The sequence below is a fragment of the Leptinotarsa decemlineata genome, unplaced genomic scaffold (genome assembly GCF_025532065.1).
Source record: "Leptinotarsa decemlineata unplaced genomic scaffold, Ldec_3_MD MMD2_tig00003557_RagTag_RagTag, whole genome shotgun sequence".
NCBI classification, from domain to species: domain Eukaryota; kingdom Metazoa; phylum Arthropoda; class Insecta; order Coleoptera; family Chrysomelidae; genus Leptinotarsa; species Leptinotarsa decemlineata.
The window spans coordinates 2,960,583-2,987,170 of NW_027412590.1; the positions used below are offsets into that span (position 1 = coordinate 2,960,583).

General features: G+C 34.9%; 2 long non-coding RNA genes across 3 annotated transcripts in view; one reads left to right on the top strand and one right to left on the bottom strand.

Moving 5' to 3' along the window:
• Nucleotides 1-26,588, top strand: part of LOC141483473 (uncharacterized) — a 125,052-nt gene that overhangs the window by 90,500 nt on the left and 7,964 nt on the right. The window contains exon 1 of one of the 2 annotated variants that reach the window (XR_012466113.1): nucleotides 22,953-23,317. The exons of the other annotated variant lie outside the window; for it this stretch is intronic. This is a non-coding gene — a long non-coding RNA (uncharacterized lncRNA). Of the gene's footprint in view, nucleotides 1-22,952; nucleotides 23,318-26,588 lie in introns of those variants that run through there. 2 annotated transcript variants of the gene reach the window in all.
• Nucleotides 4,271-6,455, bottom strand: LOC141483505 (uncharacterized). Its single transcript, XR_012466131.1, has 2 exons — nucleotides 6,216-6,455; nucleotides 4,271-6,068 (listed from the first exon to the last, which is right to left on the bottom strand). It is a non-coding gene; the product is annotated as an uncharacterized lncRNA (long non-coding RNA).

The following is a 26,588-nucleotide window of genomic DNA, read 5'->3' on the forward strand; positions in this document are numbered from 1 at the left end:
GATGATAATTTTTCAGTAGATGACCAAAGTCAGTTCTGCCCCACTCACTCAGTAGATGACCAAAGTCAGTTCTGCCCCACTTACTCATTCGATGACCAAGGTCAAGGTCACGAAGAAAAAGCTTATTACGATTATTGCGAAAGTCAGCAGGTTCAGAATTTTGACGAAAACCCGCATTTTGATAAAAATTTTCAGAACCTGCCTCCAATGAACGACCAAACATAAATCCACAAATTATTCCCTTCAATACTTCCAATTCAGGAGAATTGCCATATATTTTATTACCTGACTATAATCTTAAGCTTTTAATTGATTCTGGGTCCACTAAATCATTTATTGATCCAGATATAGCCTTCAAAATTTTTCCAAATGCTATTAGAAATGACCCCTTTATAGTCTCTACTGTCTTTCAGAAATCAGCTCATAAACATAGCGCAATGGTACCTGCTTCAGAAATATTCAGATTACCAGAATCCCAAAACTTGAAATTCTATTTGTTCGAATTTCATAATGTATTTGACGGTTTGCTAGGACTTGACAATCTGAAACTGCTTCAAGCGAATTTGAACTTCAGTAAAAATCTTCTTGTAACTCCTTATACCCAAATCAAACTGAAGTACCATAAAACTCAAAACAATCTTAATTTAATCACAGTTGCACCTCGAACAGAACAAGTTATACAAATAAAAACTTCAATTGCTAAAGGTGAAATAATAATACCCCATCAAAAATTTCACAATTGCGAAATTCCGGAATGCTTAACGTTAGCAAAAAATGGCAAAGCATTGACAACAATCTTAATACAACATCTCCCGTAGTCTTGGATTTTTCAGAACCTATTTCAGTAGAAAAATTCAATCGAAAATTCATAGAAGAAGTAAATTTCAATAATTTCGATGATTCCGAAAAAACGAATTTTGACTTCACTAATTTTCGCACAGACCACCTAAACGAAGAAGAAAAACATTACATCTTCAACTTATGTAAGGAATTTTCTGATATCTTCTATCAGGAAAACATGCCCCTTACTTTTACAAGTAAAATTAAACATAACATAAAAACTTTCGATGAAACTCCTGTTTATTCCAAATCTTACAGATACCCATTCATACATAAACAAGAGGTTGAAAGTCAAATTAAGAAAATGTTAGACCAAAAAATTATAAGACCTAGTAACTCACCCTGGTCATCACCGATTTGGGTTGTGCCCAAAAAGGCGAACGCTTCTGGGAAGCAAAAATGGAGGGTAGTCGTAGACTACCGAAAACTCAATGAAAAGACAATCGACGACAAATACCCACTTCCAAATATTACTGATCTTTTAGACAAACTAGGGAAGTGATATTTTACTACCTCAGATCTTGCAAGTGGATTTCATCAAATCGAAATGGATGAACAAGATATTGAAAAAACAGCTTTCAATACTGAAAACGGACACTATAAATATCTGAGAATGCCGTTTGGGCTGAAAAATGCTCCAGCCACCTTCCAACGTATGATGGATAACATTCTTCGCGGTATTCAAAACGAAAAATGTTTGGTATATCTCGATGATATAATAGTTTTTTCAACTTCCCTGCAAGAACACATAGAACGGTTACGATCTGTGTTCCAGAAACTAAGAGAGTCTAACTTTAAAATACAGTTGGACAAATCTGAGTTTTTGCGTAAAGAAGTTGCATATCTAGGCCATATTGTCACCCCTAACGGAGTTAAACCTAACCCCGATAAAATAATTGCCATAAAAAATTATCCATTGCCAAAAACCACGAAACAAATCAAAGGATTCCTCGGACTCCTTGGCTACTATCGGAGATTCATCAATAACTTTTCTAAAATCACAAAACCTTTAACGAAATGTCTGAAGAAGGGAGCGAAAATCGAACATGATGAAGAATTTCTTTCATGCTTCGAGACTTGTAAAAATCTTTTGATAAATGAGCCTATCTTGCAATATCCCGACTTCACAAAACCATTCAATTTGACCACCGATGCAAGTAATGTTGCATTAGGCGCCATCTTGTCCCAGGGACCGATAGGTAATGACTTACCCATGGCGTATGCCTCGAGAACGCTGAATGATTCAGAACAGAATTATTCGGTTATTGAAAAAGAACTGTTGGCAATCGTTTGGGCTACGAAATATTTTCGCCCATACCTGTTTGGACGGAAATTTAACATTTTAACTGACCACAAGCCGTTACAATGGTTGTTTTCGCTAAAAGATCCAAATTCGAAACTATTGCGATGGCGTATTAAACTCGACGAGTACGATTATAATATAATTTACAAAAAGGGCAAACTAAACACAAATGCAGACGCCCTATCACGTATAGAAATTCACACCAAAGAAACAAGGACTTTCTGGGACGAATTAGACGAAATACTCGGAGATGCACGTTTAGCTCCTCAGTCTACAACTTTTGGTAACCAACCAAATCCTATCCATCCAGTCCTAGGAACCCCTGAATATCAGCCCTCTTTTGATATCCAAACCATCGGAGATCCTTTGCCAGACCTAGACGACGTATCTGTTATGGTAAATGTAGGCGATGATGCCGTTGAGAATAATACTGACAGACTCAACGAAGACATTGCCTCAATTCAGGTTTCACCTGACGTAGAACCGTCAATGAACACCCAATCAGAACCTCCTGATCAGCCAGGACCCCCTGCCCAAGCAATACTTCTCAACCAACCAATATCTCTCAACCAACCAGAACCTCCTGACCAAGCTGAAAATGACCAATCGGAACTTCCCATACAAATAGAACCACCAGTAGAAGACGATAACACGGTACATACCAATCAAGAACAAAATCCTGTAGTAGACATACCGATCTCTGAAACTGCGGTTAATTATGGTCAAAATCAAATTATTTTCAGTTCAACCTTACATAGTCCCGCTAAACCAAAAATTACTATATTATTTGGTAAAGAGAAACGAATTACTGTACAAATATCGCAGGAAAAATTCGAAGAAGACATTATTAAATTTGTAACGGAATATGTATCCCCTAATGTTCAATATCACATATTCTTCGAAAAACCCAATGACTACGAACGTTTTTCTGCCGTAATATCAAAAAATTTTAAATGGCCATCACTTAAATTCAAAAAATGTAATTCGAAGCTCATAGATGTCACTTCAAACAAAGATGCCGAAGAAATTATTAAAAATTATCATGAAAGCAAAACTAATCACCGCGGAATTGATGAAACCGAACAAAGAATCAAAAGTAAATATTATTGGCCATTCTTGAAAAATTCAGTCCAGACCTATATTAACGAATGTGAGATTTGCCAACAAAGCAAATATGAGAGAAATCCTATTAGAATGAAAATGAACATAACCCCTACCGCGACAAAGCCTTTTGAAATAATTCATCTCGATACGTTCACTATAGAAAAATCAAAATTTCTAACTATAATAGACACGTTTTCTAAATACGCTCAAGCGTACTACCTAGCATCAGTGAATGGAACGGAAATTGTAGATAACCTAATACAATTCTTTTCCCATCACGGAGTGCCCAAACAGATCATAGTGGATAACGGTAGTGAATTTAAAAACTTTGTAGTCCTTGAACTACTAAAATTACACAAAATCAATGTTCACTTCATATCCCCTGATCACCCACAGTCTAACGGTATGATCGAAAGGCTCCATTCCACGCTAATCGAACACATCCGTTTACTCAACACCCAAGGATACCTAAAATCACCTGCTAAAATGAAAATGAAATATGCAATTTTAGCATATAACAATTCAATTCATTCAACCACAAAATTAAAACCCATCGATATCATCAATGGTCATATTGATAACGAAAATCCCTTCAGCGTTGATATTGACCAAATCCTGCTCAATGACTATATAAATAGTCATAAAGAGAAAACAAAAATCCTTTACTCTAAAATCAACAGAGACCTTGTTCGAAATAAAGAAAAAACCATCGAAAGAGTAAATAAAAGCCGTGACGACCCCGCGATCTTTGAACCAAATCAAACTATTTTTGTCAAAAAACATCAACGTCAAAAGAATGCTAATAAATTCAGCAAGCCAACCACTTTAACCCTTAATTACTCGCGCTAATTTATTCGAACTTTTTCCCGCGTGGTGTATTTTGTACACCACCATTAATTTGACTTGTTTTTAGGTGAAATGAAAACGCAATTTTTTTGTTTGCGGTAATTTAGATTAAACAATGCAAATGAAGTATTTACGAACATTTTAATCATGTTGAAAACCTGACAAAAAAACAAAATCTATTTCAAAAAGCCTTTAATCTTCTTCTGCTTCCTCATCGTGGCCTAAATTATGACAAGTTTGACATTTTATTACAGCTGTAGTATGTTCTTTGCATACAAAATTTCGACACAATGTACACCTCATTGTAGTCACTCTGTTTTTAGAGCGTCCACATAATACACAACGGCTCCTTATTTTTTGAGGTGGTTCTGCAGGAGTTACGTCTTCATTGGCTTGATTATACTTGGACAATAAAAGTTTGATCCTCACTGGTAAGTTTTTCAATTTTGATCTTTCGGCAAGATGTTTTTCCATTAGAAGCAAAGCCATTGATTTCAAAAACGTTCTTCGATTTTTTGCCGGGTTATCAGGATGTGTTCCATTATATAGAATCTGTGCGTTCACTCCAGCTATGTTCAGCAAATGAAAGAAAATGCACAACGGCCATCTATTGGTTCTACGCGAAACTGAGTAATTTCCACAAAGCTGATCAACTGTGTCAACACCGCCTTTGGTGTCATTGTAGAAATGGATAACTTCTGGCTTATGTGTATTTGCGTTCACCGCATCATCATCGTGCATGGTTGAAATCAATATAACTGCCTTATTTTTCTTAGGAGCAAAGGAAACCATCATCAAATTTTTTTGAAAGCCAAAAAGAGCTGATTTTATAGCTCTATTTTTATGCGGCTGGAATTCAGATGGAATATCAGCCTTGTTTTTCCGGAGAGTGCCCACAAGTGTGATTTTTTTTTGCAACAGTTCCATTGCAAGTGGACAACTGGTGTACCAGTTATCACAAGTCAAATTACGGTTTTTTCCTCCTACATGCTCTAGAAGTCTCATTACAATATCTCGTGGGGAATTGGATACTTTGTATTGTCCATCTGGTTGCTGCCCACAATATATTTCTAGGTTGGAAGTATAATACGTCTTGGCATCGCATAGTGCGAACAGTTTCAATCCATACTTTGCCGGTTTACTGGGTATGTATTGTATGAAATTGCAGCGGCCCCGAAATGGAACTAGCATTTCATCAATAGTCAAGTACTCGCTATGACAATAATTTTGTTTGCAGTTTGTTACAAATTCAGTAAATATATTCCGAACAGCTGCCAATTTATCTGATTTTTTTCTTTCATCTCTCGTTTTTTTATCATCAAATCTAATTTTAGATAAAATAAAGAGAAAACGATTGTAGCTCATGCACGCTGCAAAGAGATCAAGGCCTGTCCCATCTTGCATCCAGAGTTCGTGAAAATTCGTATGATTGACTTTTTTCAATCCGGATAAGAACAATAGACCAAAAAAAGCCAACAGTTCATTGTTTGTAATCAATTTGGCATCTCGTTCTCTGGAATAATTTGTGTGTTGGCTCACAACAAATTTATTCGTATTCAATACAATATCATCAATCATTTCATTTGTGAAGAATTTTTGGAACGCGTCAAGTTCATTTGTTATATTTATTGCACAACGGTTAGGACGTGGCAATATTTTTACAATGTTTTTGTGAGAGGTTTTGGCAAACTTGCGCACAACAGGTGTCTTTTGCCATTTTATAGCTCTATTTTTCCCAAAGAAAAACTCCCCATCGGCACTTTCATCTCCATCAGTCTCACTAGAAATCTCATCTTCACGGTCACTACCTTCTAGTTCTGACGTACTGTCATGGTCACTTTGAGTAACCACCATCTCTTCATCTTCGTCATCTTCCTCATAGCCCAGAAATTCTTCATCTGAACTTCCAGCCTCTAAGTAGGCCCTCATTTCCTCCTCCGTTAGGCATTTGGGATTTTTTATGGGAATAGAAGACCTGAAATCATGAAAAATGAATGAATGAATGAATAAATCAACTTAGCGTAAAAATAAGCGAGAAAACTTTCAGATGTCGAAAAATACCCATACATAACATCATCGCACAATAAAACTAACGTGTTTGTAAACAATATTGAATACTTACATAATTTATCCTATTTCCCGCGCGGTGTATTCTAGGCACCAACGTGACAACGCGTCAAAATTTACGTATAAACACACAGCTCAGTCGGGCGTTCGGCGTATAACTGATCGATCACATCCCAGACATGTTAGACATAGGTTAGATGGGAGTCTAGAGCCACAAAAAAAATTCTACGTTCGATGGTAGCAAGAAATTTGGCGCTGGTGTACAAAATACACCAGCGCGAGTAATTAAGGGTTAAAAACGGTAAATAATCAGTCTAAAACAGTTTCGACAAACTCCCAAGAAAAGGTTCATATGGACAACCTAAAACGTCCTCTTAAAAAAACATACAATTTCTAAGTTCAACATTATATATTATTTCAGATTTCCTGTTGTCTTTGGACTTCATGAAAAAATTACTGTAAGAAATTTGGAAAATAATCCAGGCCTAATCCCACTGAAACTAGGAACCGCTAAAATCGAGGAATACACCCACACTCTGATTCATTATTATGATTTGTCTCCGATTATTATCGAAATCAATAAGCTTCAATCACAATCAAATGTACTGATGAGTACTATTACAAAAAATAAAGATTATCTCCATGACACTTCAAATTACTTGAAAATTTTGACATTTACCAAAGAGAAAGTAGAAAGTAAATTAAAAGAAATTATACCTCATCCTCAACGAACAAAACGAGGTCTCATCAATGGTATAGGTTCAATATTTAAGTCTATCACTGGAAATCTTGATTCCGCTGATGGCGAAAGATACGAAAACCTGATCAGAGAACTTCAAGATAACCAGAGTAAATTGAGTAACAGCATTAAAAAGCAAAACAGTCTGACCATTGATTTGATAAATAAATTCAATGACACAGTTCAACAGATAAGTCATAATGAAAAATTGTTAGATTCAAAGATTCGACAAATTTTTCATATAATAAATCAAACTACGTACAGAGAAAATTCAACTTTTATTAAGGATATTTTGATTCAAATCATAAACATGTATGAAATAATCAATTCAATATTGCAAGATGTCGAGAATTCGATCTCATTTTCCAAATTGAAAATAATGCATCCAAGTATAATACAAACGGCTGATCTTTATAAGGAACTACTGAAGATTCAAAAAGAATTAAAACAAGAGCAACTACCATTTTCAGTGACCTTAGATAACACGCTCATGTTCGAAAATATAATAAGAATCAAAAGTTACATCTTAAATAACAAAATTACCTATATTTTAGACGTTCCTATCATGCATCCTTATTCTTTCGAATACTACCATTTATATGCCATACCCACTCCCACAAGGAGTCAGTTTGAGGCTATAATTCCTCGAAAAAGATATTTATTGAGAAGTCAGTTGTACTATACATTCCAAAACGACGAATGCCTACGAGTTTCACCGCAATTCTATATTTGCAAAAAATTACACCTTCAAGAAGTCGAAAAAAACAACCCAGCATGCGAGATTCAGATGCTAAGTGTACAGAATATAACTTGCAATCGAGTACGAATAGAGCTCACCAAACCAATCTTCAATAGACTGGAAGATTCCAATCAATGGATCGTATTACTGCCATCCATGGAGACCCTTAAGTTCATCTGTGAAGAACAAGAAGAGATTTTAAAACTCACCGGAACCTACTTAATAGAAATTCCAGTAGGTTGCCAAATAATCTGCCAGAAGGAAATAATCGCCAACGATAGAATTTCTACAGTCCCGAAACAGCCAATCCTACTACCTGATCTGAGCCTAGAAGTCGAATCCATTCCAAACCTGAATTCCAGCCTTCAGTTAGAGGATATTAAACTGGACGAACTTCATGAAATTAAAACTCAAATTATTAATAATCAACCAGACGTGTCATTTGGAAGAATTTCACACACCCCTAGTTTGTGGACAATAGCTATTTACTTAGTATTGTTCACAGTATTGCTGTACATCTGTTATAGGAAGCTGATATTGCCATGGTATATCCATAGACGACCCAGTCAAGGCCCAAGAGGAGACATAGAACTTTCCGATGTTCAACTCCCTCGCTAACCCTCCGGAGTTGAATTTTGTGGGGGAGGAATTACATCAACGTCCAACACGGTTCCCATAGAAAGAATGCTGAGTCTACGAAAGCGGACACCGGAAGATAAGCCGACTTGCGAAGATTCCAGGGAACTGGCCGTCATTCATAATCAAACTTTCTTACTGTAAAGACGTACCTTTGTCTAATAATTTTGTTGTACTAAATGAATTGATTTTTAAAAAAGGACTTTGAGTGTTCGATAAGTTATTTCGCATTCAAATTCTAAGAAGCACCTTTGTACCAAATTTTGGCTCCCTAGGACTCACTATTACGGAGAAACAGAAATGAATGAGTAAGTGTTAAGTGAGTGACTTTCGCATTTATGAGAAAAGACTAGTTGTTATCCGCGATTTCGTTCTGATCAACATCTAAATTATTATAATGGAACCCAAGATCGATCAATGTGAAACGTTAATTTTGATTTCCCTACTATCTGAGCGTACAATTTTAATTTGAAACTGGAGCGTTACAATTTGTTTACTATTTGTTAAAAAGGATGAAATCCAGTTCAATGTTGTACTTACCTCACATGCCATAACTCTATAATATCTTCATCAATTCCTGATGGTTCACATAATCAAAGGCAAGTCGCAGAATATTGCAACAGGGTATTCATCCGTATCGATAAACTGGTAAATTCGTTTATGGAACGAATACATTGCCGTGGATGTAGACGAGAACACCTAATGCATCATAATGTCAAACGAAATAAATCGCAATTGATCACATAGTACAAAATAGGAATAAACAGCGGCATAATGTACAGTTTCAAAACGTAATCAATGAATCAATACGTACTTTCCCATAACGCTAAAGCATCATAATATACTTCAATCATAAACATGATGCTTCATAAAATCATTCCATCATAATAGCAACGCATCATAATATGAAACAATCATATTCGTAATCGTTAGAAATCGTAACGCATCATAATGTACTTTGTCATAATCCTATAGTTAATATAGTCCATATAGTTATATTTCATTCGTTTGTTTATAGTATGTGGGACTAATGGCGGATGTTGAAGTTTTGAACACATTGAATATCTAAGAAGAGCCCTATGAAACTGAAAAAGCTAAAATACCATGAAATACATTTGAATTTTGTTGATTTTTTGTTGCCTGGGAATATTTTTGTACTGTTTCATTTTGGTTGATTTTTTAATATCTGAGAATATATATTTAACTTTGAAAAAATGTTTTTCAACTGTTTTTCAATAAACTATATATTTTTTTAAATTCATTTAACTCTCTAAATAGTTAACCTTCAATTGCTATCGAAATTGTCTAGTCAACAACTGAGAAGAATATGCTCCAAAATTCAAATGATAAATTTAGCTCAAATCGAAGAGGGTTTCAAATATATGTAGTCATAACCAAGTTCCCACATTGACTCTGTTTTTGATATCGACAAATAATATCTCCATTTTAGTTGTGATTTCGATATGAGAAAAATGACCAGTACAATTTTGCTCCTCTACAATTTTTTCAGAATTCATTATCTTTGTCAAAATTTTATAACGTCAAGGTTTTTTCATTACATTTGAATAACCATGTGGAAACAATACCTGTTTGCTACCACCTACCACCGACATCTTAGTGCCAATATTAGGCTGATGAGAAGTGTTTGAACAACGCTAACGTTTATTACATTTTTATTCATGAAGGGCGCAACGTATAGGTGTTTATGGCTTCGGCGTGAATAGTGTAACGATAGCGATATACTGTATTTACCGCCCGATAGTGCATAAATAGCTATTTTCTACAGAAAAAAATTATAGAAAAAAATGCTATTTCACCAGTTCAATAATGTTCTGAAAATGTCACTATTCTATCTCGCAAATTATGATACGACTGAACAACAATAAATTTAAGAAGTTAAATCAACTGACTCTAATTTCGGCAGGGTAACTTTTTACAATTGGAATACATTCCTATTTCAAGGATACAAAATGATTTTATGATAGGTTATAGGTTTGTCGGAAAATTAACGATATTTGTCTGTGTTTTTAAATCGATATTCGATTCATTTCCATTACTTCTATATGAATTTTTCTACATGATTGCTCGCCAAACATGTTTCGTATACAAAATGCCTTCCGCAAAAACTCGCTGTCTTTGAATGCAAAAACCAATATCAGTATTAGATTCAGAATGAAACGCATCCTCCTATCGGTTATTACTGTCATCCACATTACGTCGGGCATTAAGTAACACTCCTGTCGGAAATGCTCAAACTCATTCCGAATTTAACAATGAATGGGCTCACTAATAGGCGATAATTTGAATAGGTTACGGGTCAGATCCACATCAGGTCTCACGGCAGTAAAAAAAAAATTGTCAGCAAACCTCATTCACATTCTGGGAGAGTTTAGTCCGAATTGCCAACCTACATGTTTCATGAAAATCCCCTTTTGCTTCAATGACCCTAGTTTTCATATATTTGTGTATTAAAATTGAGAATATATACGTTTGTTCTGTTGGTTGCATAAATTGCTAGGCTTGTTACTGAAAATAGATGTTCGTCCAATTATTGTAAAGATCGTTCCAGATTAATTAAAGATAAAAAACCGACATTCTGATGATTCTTTCCATCTCCAAAATCATTGAACGATAGGCTTGTGAAATGGGTGAAAGGCATAACATCTGTCAGAAACATCCCTAGAAATCAAACATGGCAAACATTTCCCTGGATTACCTAGAGAGTTTATTTTGACCATAAAATAGTTATTAGGTACCTTTTTGAAAAAATCAACATATTCAGCTGATAAAGTTTTCATTTTTGTTCAAGAATTAAAGTGATACAGGTTTTTCATGAAAAATTTTGGGTGGCAACTAGGACGAAACTCTCCTATTGAGTGATGATGATATTTAGTGTGTATCGTTTCAAAATGGGGTTAACTCAAAATGAAGGCAGAAGTTATAAACTCTATAATCATTAAAAAATGTGTCAGCTCAGATTATAATCCATATGTCTCGAAATCTTCAGCAATTTGTTCAAATTTGAATGACAATTCAATTAAATACTATGGTCACTAAAAAAAAACTAATCAATACAGTTTATTCAAAAACCGCGACACGTGTTTTGCTATACAATAGCTTTCTCAAGCACAGTTTATGCTTGAGGAAGCGGTTTTTGTAAAACCCATTTTATAGTGAAAATCATACAATAAACTGTATTGATTAGTTTTTTAATATGGATTTCCATCAAGTATCGGCCAGTTATATTCAACTATGGTCACTTGTGGGATTTGGCAGATGCCAAATATTTCGCGTAAAAATTCTGAGTGCTATTGGAAAAGAATTTCGCGAATAGGGCAGACAAAAAGCAAGAGTTATATTTAACCCGTCTCTCTCGGCAAATAGTTTGATGATCAATTTCAAGAAACCGATATAAATTACATCACTTCAAAGCAATATTATCTAATAATACGACGGAGAGCTACAAACTTCAGTGAAATAATAAAAGATATTAAGGTTATGGATTGAATTGAACTACGTGAATCTACAACGCTTTGAGACTCAACCGCTACGATGAAGAGTAGTAATATGCCAAAAAATGTGAAACAAGGAAATATAGAAAATAAATTGATATACGAAACAGTCTATCATAAACAATATAATCTAGAAGATATGTTATATTCAGTCTTTTCAATATGACTTTTTGAAAAACACTTTATTATTGAATACAAAATTCACTTGAATACATGAAAATATTGTTATAAAGACAAATAAGAAACTATAATGAATACGGAATAGATTATAAATCAACTCTGGACACTCATTTGTTATGTGTAGACAGCGGTGTCAGCAGGAGACGGTGAGAAATAACAAAAGTATTAGGTTCTGCTGACTCTGCTGACTCAAAGACTTAGAAGTCGTTATCTTGGTGATATCATGTTACTCACGATATAAAAATTCCCCTTACCTAAGAAAAGTTGGTGATTTCCAGAAACTTTTATTAGGAAAGAGTTTTATCATGAAAACTCGTGGTAAGCTCGACGTCTTCTTTGACGAGATCTTATAGACGGACGCTGGGTCACGAACGGTACTTTGATGAGTTTGACCAATTCATCCAAGAATTGCTTCAGCTTGTGTTCGGCGATGGTGAGATCGTCGACATTTATTTGATTTAATTTCAGGGGTTTCAGCTTCGAGAGTTTTTATTTTTCCGTAAGGTGATCACAGCCTCGATATGTTATATGAACTGCATGTTCGTTGCAAGTTACGTTCTGATATCTTCCAACGAAATATTTGGAATAAATTCTCTTGTTTCCAATAAAGGCGTTGCATTCAGACTGGAGTTTCTGAAGAGTATTGGATTCGATGATTTTTGTAACTACTTCTCTGCCAATACAATTTATGGTGACTGGTAGGGGATCGGATATGAACATTAGCCACAGGTTTAGGGAAATCACTTGAACGTTGTAGTCCTTTGCGTAGATTACTGTTGATCTAAAAAGTGTGAAATTGGAGCAGATACCTCCTTTCTGCTCCTCAATATTGTCAGTTTCCATTTAATTCATGAAATTGAGAGAATATCAGTGGCCCCTTCAGAGAATAGGGGTGGATAGTTACCCATTGATTTTATATGGATTACCACACACTGTGTGCCTATAGATACTCGTATCTGTATGCCACAGAAAGATGAAAGCATATTAGTTCATTTGGATACCAAAGAAAACCGAATTAGATTTGTTAATGTTCGCAACAGCTGCAAACTCAGGATAAGCGATAGCAAAAAACCACACAATCAGAGGATTAGGAATGAACTGCTTGCTAATCCCAACGGGTCTAGATACTTCTGGTCGGTAGGTTAAGCTGTTAATCAGAACTTTACAGAATCCCAAATTCCACCACTAACACAAGCGGATGGTTCAATGTCAACAACAGCCTGTTACGTTTCAATTTAGCACTAGATCAAACTGCTCTTATGTGACTTTTCAAAACACTACCTTACCTTTTAAGATTTTTATTCAAAGGATATTAACAATGTAATTGAGTTACAAGTAGATTTTATTCATTCAACATCATAGTAATGGGAATCTTCCGTTCCATAGAAAACTATACCTGAAATGTACAAGAATATATGTATGCTCCCTGACTAACTGCTTTGACCAGTATTTACGCATTCTTCTATTGCCAATCGACGTTGGAGATCCGAAATTCCTCGCTAGGTTGAAATAGTTGTTATTGTTTGTTTCTCAGTTTTCTTCACCTATCATTTTTTTCAGCCGTTGTCTGCCTTATTCCCTATACCTTTCCGAGAATATTTCTTGCATAGATTGTTATTCATCACTTCCAGAAGGTTTACTGACATATTAGAGCCATATCGCCTGAAAAACAATATTAGTTACCTCTGGGTTTCTGAATACTGTTTGATATTTTCGGTAAATATTCTGCATAATATGAATGCTCTAATATTTGTACTGAAAGGGAAGGATGTGTCGACTTACCTTATATGTTTCTATTCCATCGCATGAATAAGGATTGGTAAATAGTTGAAAATAGGTTGGAACAATATTTTTGTATACATTCTAATACAAGGTTAAGAGACAGCTGTTGGTTGACATCCGCCGAACTTTCGTAGTGTCGTTCCGTCGACTTACACCGAACTAGTTCTACAGTTGTTCACGGGTGAGGGATTGATCGGTTACTCAAGTTGTCAAGGGTTGTTTAAGGGTTGCATTGCTTTGAGAAGGAGTTTTGATGGGTCATGGACTTGTTGATGATGTATCAAGTGGCTGTGGAGGAATTGTTAGATTTATGATGTTGTGCACAGCGCCCCCTTGGTGCTTGTAGTGTAGATTGGACGCACCGTGGCAACAACTGGTTAGCTGTCAGATGTGGCAGTCTTTTAGTATTCGGAAGTTGACTTTCGATGAGGTTGGTTCGGAGTTCAAAGCGTACCATCAGACTGATTGTAGGATATATTTGGTTTTATTTGTGCCATCCTTCACGGGGATTATTTCTACAAGTCAGGATTGTATAGTGGAAGACTGATTGGTCATTTTGGTGTGGATATTTGCAGTCTGAAACTTAATCTCTTTTGAGGATTTGTGGTGGTTACCGAACTCGTGCCAGGTGGAAGGATTTCCGAAATTAGGTATGTCTGAATCACTGTCGCATCTCTCATGTGGTCTTAGCTATGATATCACCTCTTCAATTCTACAACCTTCGTTTCTCGTCTCTAGATTCATAAGAAACAGAAGGCCCTCAGTCACTCATCAAGTCCCAGCAGGACTTCCGTGCAGAGCACCGCACACGAAGAATCGTATAGAAAACCCCTTGGCCAGGGTAAGAATTTTACCATTAAATGTGTTTTTGATGAGTTTAGTAATTTCTGATTCCATCGTTATATCTCAAATGAATATTAGTATTGAAGAGAGGTTTCAACACTCATTCAATTTGTTTGATTTTTACGGATCATATGGTTATACAGGGCACCCAAAAATATACTCTTGTTATCTTGCTACTTTGCTTAATGAAAATATACCAGGGGTATTGATTAGTCAAATAGTCCTATTGAATGGGGGTTGAATCTCACCTTGTTGCTATCTGATTCTGATTGAGAATTTTCTTCCGTAGGGTTTTTTTTTCCTTCTTTCCTTTTTGTTCCCTGTTTTCCTGTTTTCCTTTCTTTTTCCTTCTCCTTTCCTTTTTTTTTCTTCTCCTTTCCTTTTTTTTCTTCTTCTTAAGTTTCTTTATCTTTCTGGATCTTATTTGGTGATCCATTACTGGTCCAGCTTGTTGTGCCCTACAGGGTGATCTATCTTGGTGGTGCTACAGGGTGATCCATCTCCACCGTACTACAGGGTGATCCATCTCAGCAGTACTACAGGGTGATCCACTTCCGTCGAACTACGGGGTAGCCTAACACCATATACCGGGTGGCCCAAAATGAGCACGCAAATTATAATTGATTTATTTGAAAATTTGTGCTATACTGAGATATTTGAATAATTGTTTGCCCTTATGTTTATTGATACCTGTTGATATAGTGTTGTTTATCGTTTATTGATTAAGAGTTGTTTATTGATACCTGGTTGATATAGATATTTGTGAAACGGAAATTGAGGTATATTCTTCCTTTCACGATTGCTGGTTGACACCGATGCGCCTACGCCTGAGCTCACGCGACGCAAACGAGTTTGTCTTACCATCCGATACTAGTATTTACGATTTCACCTACTCAATTTTCGTGGTAGTTTTACTCGACGTATTGTAGTTTTTTTTGAGCGTCGTTACTACCGTAATTTATGGCTGATTGAATTCGTGGTTATATACACCGCGCTCTTGTATTGTCATTTGAACGTCGCGTAGTAGTGTGAATATTGCATTGTCGTCTTAAAAGCGTTGTTGGTTAATCCATGTAAGTTAGGATTACTGAATAAATCATATTGGAGATCTTTATCTTTTATTTCCAATATTAATTGGTAAGTTATTGATATTGTGAGTTACTTAGGGTATCTGGAGGATTAAATTTACCTGGCGCCCATTAAGATCTATTTGAAATTTGCTAAGTTGTTTAACCCACTCCCGTCTCCACTGTTTAGCTTAGTCGCGGATACCCATCTGTCTTATTTGTTACCGACAGATGATTTAGTCTCCTCTTGTGGTTTGTGAGGTGACAAGCCATAGAAAAAGCAAATCTACTAGCGGAACAATTTGCGTTTCATTCCACATTCCACCCACTATTTCCATACCATAATCCACAATGCCGAAAATTACTTTTGGACAGAGTCTAGTCAGGTGAATTTTAAAACAGCTCAATATCAACAAGGCGTCTGGCCCTGATAAAGTGCTCGTCATCGTACTCAAAAAGTGCGCAAATGAACTCACACCAGTATTTTGCAAACGTTTCGACCTGTCTTACAAGACAGGGGTTTTTCCTTCATGTTTCCCGCGTTCAGCCTATTCCCAAAAAGTGCAAGAAAAATCTTTCGAATAACTATAAACCAGTGGCATTGATATCAGTAATATCAAAAATCATGGAGAAAGTCGTCAACCACCATATCCTCAAATATTTGGAAGACTTCAACATCTTGAGTGACCATCAATATGTCTTTCGGAAACAATGATCAACAGGCGACCTTCAATCGTATGTCACCCATATTTGAAATAACGTAATCGAGAAACATGGAGAATCAAGAGCTATTGCCCTCGTGTGTGGTATTAGGGTATGCTGGTAAAACTTTGATGCTATGGCTTGTGGGATCATTTCTGTGTACTGTGTATGAAAAAACGTTTTCTGCAAGTGGCTACCGATGGATACCTCTCGAATACTTTCACCATCAATGCTGGTGTTCCCCAGGGATCCATATTGTCTCCAATCCCCTTTTTATTGTATACCAACGACATTTCGAAAAAAAAAGAATACTTGCTTTGCTGTCTCGTCATTTTATTTGAAATCCAGAACGTCAGCTACGGAGGTACATCTTCGCGAGCAGAAGGAGATTGTATATCTTGATGTTGATCTAGAAGTGATTTTGAATTGGAGTGAAAGTAACCAGGTTTCATTCAATGCCACAAAAATCCAGGCATCGGTTTTCTCCAAGAATATAAATGTCTCCGAACCGGATATAATAATGACAGGTCAGACAATTTCGCTTTCTGCTTCGATGAGTTTGTTGGGGTTGAGACGGACACCAGTATGTCTTGGCCAATCATATCACTGGAATTGCAAAGGCTGCTTCTCAAAAGCTTGAAACACTGTTCTGAACCAGAAAACTTCATACACCTCAGTAACTTTTGATGCTTTATAAAGCTCAGATCAGACCTTCTTTGGACTCCATACAGAAAAAGGCCATCCGCCTCATGGGAGACGCGAACATCACGTGCAACCTTGATAACAAATCTGTTTTAAATCTGTTTTTCCGTTAATCAGCTGTCGCCCTCATACGAACGACAACTCACAGAAGTTGAGAAACTTGTACGAGCTAAGGACTAACGAGGTCTTACCTTCTGACGTGTGATTCCTAACACGGTTGCAGAATCATTACAGCTTCAATCAGATAAATTCTGTCGAGAAAAATATCTGGTAGAGGCGGAAATTGAATCCACGGCCTTCCGATCGTGAGTCGGGCGTACTATCACCACGGCCAATTCCACAACATCTGGAACATCGAAGAAAGGTTGGAGATTTATCTCTTTTCTATAAATACTTTCACGGGAGGTGTTCAAGTTACTTCGCACGTTCGATTCCACCAAGAGCGGTACATATCAGAAATACGCGACGAACTGTGGCTACCCATCGTTTTGAGGTTCAACTCAGTACCCCTCGAAGTTCACTGTTTAAGAACTCTTTCATCCGGTGAACTGCGTTCATGTGCTTGTGTTTTGTTCTTTTAAAAAATAGACTTGTTTTATTCAATCATTTTTGGTATATTACCATATTGGTGAGAGTTGTGATCATTTATATTCCTTTTTTCAGACCACAGATCATTGTGATATCGATCAGACACTATTTAGTGAAGAATTTTTCAGTGAACCATATTTTACATCTTATGTAACTCAGTTGAACCACTCAATTGAACCACTTGTTCCTAGATAGTGTTAATATTATATGAATACTGAGAAAACTGATAACGTGTTTGATATTTTATTGAGAGTATGAATGCCCTGAGAGAAAGAATTCAGATATGACTCGTAAAATCAGGGTAGTCGGGGAGTAACAGCACCACTGCTCGTAGACAAAAAAAATGTCCGAAATCTGTTCTTTCGTTAACCAGCTGTTGCTCCCTTACGAACAACAACTCTCAATAGTCGATACTTGTGGAAGATAAAGATTAACGAGGTCTTACCTTTTAACGTGTGATTCTAAACACGAGTTAGACATCAATAAAAATAAAATTTCTTGATAAGAACTCTGAGCCAGAGCTGTATCGGGGAATGGCATCTTTTTCAGTATTGTAGTGCAATTTCATGAAGTGAATAACTGTTCCGTATACTATATTCGATTTATTGGCAATGGAAATATCTCCAATGGAACAGAAATTTATTACATCCTCAACTTGGCAAATCCGATAATCCAAATTGAGTTCATGCTTTCAGCCGGACATTTTCGGAAGATATTTCCTTCTGGAACTCATAAATAATTCAAAATTCACCTCTCCAAACATTTTAGTACAGAAACAACGAAACCCTTAATCCCACTGAAATGATTTAAAGTTTCACTACAAGTGTGGGATTATTCATTGCATACAAATTTAACCTCGCATAGTTTTCAAAAAGGAAATATTTTGAATGATGAAATGAAATTTTTGTTAACTGAGGCTCATTGCCGTTACTGTGGGTATATAACATGATGAGAATTTTTAGAGCAGTCGATGAGAGTATCACTAGTTACAAAACAGAACTTTAGCGGTGATTTCTACATTACGACGATAACTTACTTCCAATTATTAACGCAGAGCAACGTTAACTAGTATTACCAAATACATACAAAACATGAAACACTTGATATGTGACGCAATTAGCGGAAACTTGATCGAATTTGATAACTTATTCAAGTAATACGTAATTGTGAGATGATCACTGAACAGTTCACAAATTCGCAACTCGTGTTTCGCTTTACAATGGATTCCTCATGTGTGTTCATATTGACTGAATCCTTTCTAATCAGTGCTTTATATACATTCATACACCACAGTTCAGGTATAGGCAAATTGTGAATATGAGCATTATGAAGATTTTATGAACTCATTGAATTGACATAGTAACCAATATCAGATTCGACAGAGGAAAATAATTTTAATTTTTTTGGTCATTCAAACTTTCCGAATTCATAAATCGATAAGTTTCCAAACATTTCTGGAGGTTGAACTGTAGAATTGATATTTATATTTAAGACTCTACCACTATATTTTTTCCCAAATAGGTGTAGTTACAAATTTCAATAAAGTCAATTAACTTTTATATCAAATCAACACGACCTATGTAAAAATTTGGACATTCAAGAAACACTTTATCACGACATCTTCGCTTCGCAGTATTACTGGAATTTTTTGTGAAACTTTGTAGTTAAACCTCACAATAAAGTGTTTTTTGAATACGTTATGGATTTTCATCAAGTATCGGCCGATTCCATTACATATAAAAATTTGGAATTCAATCAACCTTGATCCATGACTCATGAACTATTATTTCAGTTAAAACGACTTGAAACCAATTCGTTTAGAAATTAGTTTCATCATAAAAGTATTAGAATTTTTTGCTTATCAATTTTCCAATGAGAATTTTAAGTCAAAATTTACTTTACTAACTTCAAATGTTAAAACCATGCTGTTGTTCCAAACAAGAGGTTTATGTTTCAGTGTTCCGAATAGTGTCAAAAGTTTTCTCTATTTTCCATCCATCACAGATTTTTTTTAGGGAAACTGTTTTTCAGTTGAATAAGAATTTGTAACATTTATTTGGTTAAATTGAATAAATTCCAAATAGAGATACCACTGAAATAATAGAATAACAATCATGGAATATGAAATTGAACATTGATGTATTTAATGAATCTGAAATGAGCTCTATTACCAAACAGGAATGCTGAATAAACACCCTCTTCAATGATATTTTGTCAAATTATATTTCATTCATGCATTTCACAAGTATTTTTTGTTTTCCATGAACAGTAAGGGTAATATTGTCATTCATAACATATTTGAATATAAGTAATTCATTTCGAGGGAATATCAAACCAATGACGAACCCGTTTATTGATGTTTCCCATAAATACCAATTTTAGAGACACCGTTAGTGGCTGAAGGGTATTGTAGATGACATAATGAGGAAGTTTAGGTTAAGAAAAACGAAAAAAAAACAACAATAAAATTAATTGGCGCTCCGAGACAACTTCATTGATTCCAGTGGCGCATTTGCTTTTTCAGCTGCAGGAAAACCAGGAAAAACCTGCAGACCACATCGTCTGAAGATCTCGATCTGCCAATGTCCTCTCTCTCATAAAATGAGTCTCCAGAGGCTCCAATAGATTCAATACTCCGACAGAACACTTCGTGACATGACTATCGTCAAACTTAAACCAGTCCGTTTCGTCTTTGATCAAGGCGTAATAATGACCAATTTCCTCGCCAGAACTACAATAAACAATGACTGCATGAATATTATAATAGTTTTTGGGGAAAAAAAATATAACCCCTTCAATGCATTATAATAGTGGTCTGCTAGATTGAAATGTTCATCTATTCCGAACATTCGAAAGAGTTTCCTGCTTCCGTCAGAGGTTGAGTCTTATTTGAAATTCATCAGTGTTATTATTAAAATTAGGTTAAGAATGAACGAAATCTCGACTTTCAAAAAGGACACGAACCAAGACAAATATATCTCAGTTCCATACCACCAATACACGAAGAACTTTAGAATGATTTTCAAGAAACTAGGTATAAAGGTGGTTTTCAAAATTAGTCATACACTACAGAGCCTTTTAGGAATTTAAAGAGACAAAGTCGAAAATTCGGAAAAGTCTAGAGTTTACGAAACTGAATATAAGGACAGCGGTGCAAAATATTATGGACAGACAAAAAGATTTATTGAAATAAGATATGAAGAACACTTTGCACACTTAAAATATGAAAGACCTGAAAAATCAGCAGTCGCCCATCATATTTTGCAACAAAACCATTCTTTGGACTTCAGTTCATTAATGTAAGTTAGACGAGTTGAAAACATCAGGCATCTAGATGCCTATGAGAGTGTAGAAATAAGTAAACATAATATAATAAATGATGATGGTGGACCAATATTTAATAGTATACTCATATAGCTTGTTGAAATACTATTCAATTTATTTGATTCACCTGACTATTATATAAGCACACATTGTAAAATAAATTTAAGGATAGTAGATGAGGTAATCTTGTGAAATCAATTTAATATAGCTTATAATATTTCAATTATCAGATTCACCTAACTTTCACACAAGGACACATTGTAAAATCAATTAAAGACTAGAAGATAAGGCAATATTTCGAAATTAATTTTAAATAGCTTATATTCCAATTATTAGATTCACCAGACTATTCCATAAGACATATTATGAAATTAATTCAAGACTAGTAGTTAAGGCAATATAGTGAAATTAATTTAAGACACGCAAGACGCAGGTACCCAGAACAGGTATTTATGGTACAAATAAGGATAGCTTCGTAGTATATTTAGTTTGATCTTCCTCTTGAAGATGATCACTCGGTGATCGAAACACGGGTCAAGATGTTAAAATAATATTTTGGTGTTGGGAAAAATCTCCAGTAATATTCATTAACTTAATTTACTAATAAAACATATAAATCAATTATGTTGGAGCTGTCTTTTCATTTTTCAAAATGGCCTTTGAAACGATTGATAAAAGTATTTTGCTTCAGAAGCTGAGAAAATATGGGGTTGAGGAGATGGTTTATGAATGGATAAGTAATTATTTGTCAAACGGAAAACAGAGTTCGTGTGAACGATTATTTCTCATCATATATAACAAATCAAACAGGGGTACCACAAGGTATTGCACTTGGTCCCTTATTATTCATTCTGTCTCTGAATGATATACAATCATTTACAGATTGTGAGTTCATCAACTTATTTGCAGATATACCTTGTTGGCCTATACTGGAGTATATTCAGAAAAAACTGTTGGCAGAATGAATAAAGTTTTAGAGAAAGTAGAAAGATATTTGAAAACCAATAAAACCAAACTTAACGTTGGAAAAACTAAAGCGAACTGAATTCAAATATAATCAAATAAATACAAACAACATAAATGTAGAAATGGAAGATGAACGTATAGAAATAGTAACATAACTTTGAGATTTCAACTTGATTATTGCTTATCATTCGACGACAACTATATTAAAAACAAGGAAAAAATTGTTCAAATCAAACGAAAATAAAATAGATGCACAGTAGTCAGAATGGGGTTAGTTTATTGATTTATAAACCATCATTTTTGTATATGTTAATAAGTTATTGGCGATTCTTGAAAAAAAAATGCTACAATGCTATCTGCACTACGATGGCTCTCAGTATCCAAAAGATTATTCTATTGTTCAATGGTTTCCATTTATGAAATATGAAAAAAAAAATTACTCCACCATACTTGCTATCATTAATAACTTTCAGTAAGGACATTTATCATCATTCTATCAGGCACAACAGTCAGATTTATATGAATAGAACGAATACAAGGAGTAGTATGAGCAGTTCATTCTTCAGAGGTTTTGTCCGATTCAATTAAATTTACTCCATCATTGAAGATCACAAGACCAAACTGTTAAAATATATTCATTATGGAAATTGAATATTGAATGTTTGTCTGTTAGGTTGTATTTTTTATATAAATTCAGTTGATTATACTATATTTCAAGTTAGCTATCCTGTATATTGGGAAATCCTTATTCAATAAATTATTGTTCTTTTTTTCTCCCTGCGAAGCTCTTGCTGCCTTTTAATCATTACTTTGGAGTAACCATCCTGTTGAAGATCATTTTTGATGATGCGTAATTCTTCCTCGAAACCTTTCTTCTTATTACAGAGGCCAATTACACGGTATACTAGAGTATTGATGATTCCTCTGGGCGATGGATGGTGGTTGGTGATTGGCTTCGTGATGTAAATAATGTCCCGTGTGAGTGGGTTTTCGCGATACAGATGTTTTCTACTTAGTGTCGATGCTTTCCACCAATACTTCTAAGGAAAAGAAGAAGACAATTCGTTGTTGACTTCCTTTTCTATTGTGAAAGTGATGGAAAATCTCACGCTGTTGATGTGCTTCAGGAAGGTGTCTAGTTCTGTATTCCCATAATCATATTACGAAAGTGTCGTCAACGAATCTCAACCAGACCCGAGTCTTTATGTGGGCTTCTTCAATGACCAGAGTTTCAAACCACTCCATATAATATGTTGCCTAAAACTGGTAGAAGTGGCGATCCCATTAGCAGTCCCTCACCTTGCGTAAAGAATTCGTCTTTCAGTTGGAAATACCAGTTTCGTATACAGCTTCCTAGTATTTCCATTACTTCTATAGGTAAGTTTGTTTCATCTTTAATAGAACTGAATTCCATTCCACAACTTTTTAGCGTTTAAGGAATTCTATAGAAATTCGGTTACCGACATGAATTCATGTCGGTTACCGACATGAATTTTTCAAAATATTATATAAATTGAGAGCCTTAATCGCTTCATTCACAAATCTATGTTTTTAGTCGTGATGAGTATGTTTGTGTTTCTCTACGTGAATGTTTTTTTTCAGCTCATCTAATCAAACTGGAGAAAAACTGATCAAAATTCTAAAGTATCCCTATTAGTAAATTCATCATAACTCAGTAAACTTCAGCAATAATGTATATATTCCCTCAAATTGTTTTCAAATTTCAATAAATGTTTGATGAATTGTGGAGTGGAAACTAAAAAAATATATAGAAATATAATGACATAAAGAAAGTTTACTAAAAAATCAATCTAGAAACCTATGCATACACTAATATTCTCAATGATTCCATTACGTTGAGGAAACAGTTATTCGCTTAATAACTCAATAGTTCTCAATGTTCAACAATCTGAAAAATACACGAAGGTAAATCAATAGAGAATCTGCTGAGATGTAATAGAGGGCTAACTGAAAAGTTTGCCCCGATAAGTTACTGCGTAATATAAATCACTGAAGAAGCCAAGTAGTCTGCAATAGTTCGACTTTTTTGCATTGCTAACTTACGCTTCACTTCTTGGAGTTAGTTGAATGCGATAAACTGATTCATACATTCCGTTAGTTAAAAAGTAGGGTCTATGTAATAAGTTCCTTTTCAACTACATTTTGTATACATAAAAAAAAAAGATTGAGGCCAACTTTGCCTAAAACTTTTCCAGAATACCTATTCCTGCTCAAAAAATTGGAACAATTTTTTGGTTCACATGCTTTATTAGAAGCATATTATGCATTTTCAGTTATCATATTGCACGATTCTCAGATATTTATGGAAACCTGAACAATAATCCATTTGTTGGGAATGAAATTATTCAAGTACTACTCATACCGTGTTGATAACAGCAAAGTTATTCTAACCGTTGACGATTTTTCATTTTGTGAAGAACACAAAAAGCAGATACTTGAATTGTTTATCAATTTCTTTCAGATACGTTTTGACGCCGAAGATGTCATACGCTGCTCAGACACAAATATTTCAAAAATACTTTTTGGGCAACATGAACCACTTGAATATATCTTTGAAAATATATATGATTTTGGGTATTGACATCAATGAAAAATTTGTTAGTAATAATCAAATACAACAAAGCTCTTTTCACTAGTTTCACGAGCTCACAGAATCTAGTGACATGATTGTGCAATTTCAACCCAAAGAAACTTATCGAAGCAGGAAGGGGAATTGTATGACCTGACGTTATTGAATCCGGTTCGCAGACATTTATCTTTTTGGACAAAAATAATGCCTGGGTTCTTGTGGCATCGAATTGAACCTAGTGACATTCCCCCCAATTCGAAATAAATTCTAGATCCTCATTAAGATATGCAACCTCCTGAATGGAAAGTGTGTTGTTGTCAGAGAAGCAATATATTGGATTTCAAATCGTTGATATACAATAAAAGAAGGGTTGGAGGCAATATAGATCCCTGGGAAATTCCAGCGTTGATGGTGAAAGTATTTGAGAGATTTCTTTCAACGGCCACTTGCAGGGAACGTTCTTTCAGGAAGCTGAAGAGTCATACCCAAAAATGATGTAACAAGCCGTAGCTTCAAAGTTTGGCCTTATGCCATGATCGTGATGAAGATTATGGAGATGCCTTTGTTTTCTGTGATCATGGATTGAAAAATCTTCTTCAAAGTTCTGTTGGATGACTATCAAAGGTTGCACTCATTCTGATATTTTCAATCAATCATTTTTATAATCTTCCACAAAAACAATTTATTGTTTTCATATCATATTAATGCACAAAATGGGAGAGCGAGGAAAACAGTACCTTTAAGTGAAATCTGGCTTTACTGAAATTCTTCCTCTAAAAAGGTATCAGCTTCTAGACAAATGCTAACTGTCAATTAGGTAAATCATGAAAATTCAAACTTTCAAATTTGAAAAACAATTCAGTCGATATAAATCTTCATAACTTGCTACCTTCTAGGGTCAAAAAACTGAATTCACACTCTAAAAATACTATGGAAGCTCATTCAACTGCTAACGCTTTTTATTATGTGAAGGACTATATATAAATCATGCGCCTGTTACTTGTGGTATGTGAGACCAGCTTTATATTTAGAGCACTTATATCTCTCAATGTCGTCATTTCATTATCTTGAAACAAATCTTTAATTCAGTTTTTTGATGCAATTTTTGCTATCATGTTTTTATCATCATTGAGTATTATTACATGAATTTCATTATTTGTATTGTCTAGCAACATACTGTTTTTTATGCCATGTGACAAATTGACGAATTTTATTTGTGCTTTATGAATGTATAAATGATTGTACATCTAAAAGTTAAAAAACATCTGTCTGTCTATTTGAAAGAATTATTCAACACTCTTCTGAGATTTTGATGCAGTTTTTCAACTTTGTTTCGTTTTCCTTCAACTACCCTATATTTTCCATGGAAATTGTTCGGCGCACATTCCATTGTTTCCATGAAGCCTCTCATAGGACAAAAGAGATTAGTAATTACAAGCTTTTATTATCCGCTGATGTTCTGTTCAGCAACAATAGCAAACTCAATCAAGCTTATAGTTCAAGTAAAAAACTCTTTTCGAAATGATTTAATAATGAGTACGCCAAATCAAAAAAAAAATAAACAGCTAGATTTTGATAATGGGATTTATTGATTCTTCTTAGAAACACTCAATCCGAACTATAAAAGAAGGTGAACGTATTGTTACAGAAATTGAATTCATTGAATATTGCACTTTACAAGGACAGTATGAAACATGAACGTTGAATTTTCATCCTTTGTATTCTTTGGTAGAAAACTATCAAAATTAATGACGATCTGTGTCTTTCCGACACCTGTGCCATGAACTGACCATTGAAAAATACTCAAAATGATCTAATGAACAAGAATAAACTTTTTTGTGACTATTTCTGCATATTTGTCTCACGCCCATTCGCCAAATTTATCAAATTCTTAATTCTTCATTCTTTCCGATATTTTCGGAACGTTGCTCAGTTCAACTCAATCTGAATACAGAATAATTTAATAAAAGTGTAAAAGAATATGAATAATTATAAAAGTTCGCAAAACATTTATCCAGACTAAAAATATGTTCTATGCTGAAACCGAACTGTGAATTG